Source organism: Camelina sativa, chromosome 14 (assembly GCF_000633955.1).
Source record: "Camelina sativa cultivar DH55 chromosome 14, Cs, whole genome shotgun sequence".
Classification (NCBI taxonomy): Eukaryota; Viridiplantae; Streptophyta; class Magnoliopsida; order Brassicales; family Brassicaceae; genus Camelina; species Camelina sativa.
Genome location: NC_025698.1, coordinates 22,314,403 through 22,316,616, shown reverse-complemented (window position 1 = coordinate 22,316,616; position 2,214 = coordinate 22,314,403).

Below are 2,214 nucleotides of genomic sequence, written 5' to 3'. Positions count from 1 at the left end.
CAGTTGCTTCCCATTGAAATTAGAAATTATGTTTTGTTGAAGATGGTAATAACATATCCCTCTTGTTGCCCATGAGATAACATTGCGACATGCTTTAGCTATTGAACTGTGCCTATCCGAAACTACTACCAAAGGATATTCATCCGAGATACACTAACTTAAATTGGTGAAAAACCAATCCCATGAAGCATCACACTCCGAGTCGACAATTCCAAAAGCCAACGGAAATATCTGAAAGTTGCCATCCTGTGCGCAAGTGACTAACAATACATCTTCAAACTTACCAGTGAGATGGGTCCCATCAACCACAATAACTCACCTCACGTAATTGAAACCACGGATTGAAGCATCGAAAGAATAGGTACTTAAACCTATGCTCGTCATCAACAACAAGGTCAACGACACTTCCCGGGTTTTACTGCTCTATTTTCCGAAGACAATAAGGCAAATTCTCATATCCGGATTCGGCGCTTCCTCTCACATATTCTTGCGCATATTGTAAAGCCCTGTATGAAGTGGTGTAATCCAAAGTCATGCCGAACATTGTCCTCATTGAATCTTCGATATGTTGTGGGACAACACCATCTACTATTCCTACCCGGTCGATGAAAAGCCTCTCAATATATTTTGAGGTGCAACGCTTACGGTTAGCTACGCGGCCCACAATAGAACATGTATGCACGTTGATATGCTCAAATCTACCCTAGAGCTACTCTCTCAAATTAAGAGGTCACTGTAATACTTATGGGTCGAATTCCACAAGGACTCTAGATTACACAATAGATTATAGAGTTTTATGAATTAAGCTAAACAAATTAATTTGAATTAAATAAACAATGCAAAATAATAAATAAAAGCTGTTGTAAATTCAAGGATCAAAAAGTTAGGCCTAGGGAATTTCTCAGGAAATTATGAAATATTAAATCAATCAATAAATTAGGATTCAAGCAATTAAAAATCAGATCTAGAACTCTAAACACAATTGTAAAATAAATCAGTTATCACTGCTAATATTATATAAATTTAAAACCAGAAAGTCCAAATCTCTTTGCAAAATTCTAAGTTAAAAATCAGCTTTAAAAACAGGTTTAGATAAGTTCACAAAATTACTAAATCAAATCTCTTTGCAAAAAATAATTTTGCAAATCAAAGGTTTTAATCAGGAAAATCAATTTTATTCTCATATCAATTTATTTTCCTAAGATATTAATTATAGGTGATCAATCAAGAATTAATATGAAGAACAACCTATGATGAAGATCTAGAAAGATAATGAATCCTAAATAAACAGATCTAATAAATCATAAAATCCCTGTGAAAAACCCTGAACCTAACAAGCGAACTACTCAAACATGTTTAATGAAGAACAAGACATAATTCTGAATAATAAGCAATTGAAATTAAAAGAGGAAAAGGGAGTTCAAGAATTCTTCTCTCAAAGCAGATCTCTCTCTCTCCAAAGCTCTCAAAAATCTCACAGGGTTGCAAAAAATAAAACTTGCTAGAATAAAACTTAAGGGTTTGTAAAACCTAAAAATACTATTTATATGTCCTAAAACACGTCAGGGACTTGTGTTGCAAATATGGAAAACTTTGGGCAACTTTTTAAAACTTCCAAATTTGTGATTCTTCATCGGCTGAAGAGGGTGTTGACCGATGCTCCTAAGTGGTGTCGATCGATGCACTTGTTTTGATCCGAGTCCAAATTCATTCTTCGAGATTTATGCTCCAAAATGATTCAAATTGCTCCACTTTGCTCCTTCTGTGCCAAAGTCCTAGAAAACCTGCAAAGACTCAAAAACATCCTAGAAAACAAATCAAAAGACTCTAAAACACTCCTTATATCATGGTTAAAAACCACAAAAACCATGATATATCAACTCCCCCAGACTTAGCCTTTGCTTGCCCTCAAGCAAAACATAAGCTTAGAGATGTGAAAGAGGTTTGAAAACAGGGAACTCACTCAATTGCATGATGATTCTTATTCGCACTATTCATTTACCTGACTCAAGAACTTACTTCTTATACTTAACCATGATAAGCATCAACATTCCTTACTCAAATCCCACAATCCTTTGGAATCTCTGAAATCTCCATTGTCATCTCATTACATAAACTAAAGCAAGTACAGGTGAGTTCTTACCTTGGTGTATCGATCAGTGGCATATGGACTCTCTTCAAGCCAAGACATTCTTCATACATCTCCTTTCCTCT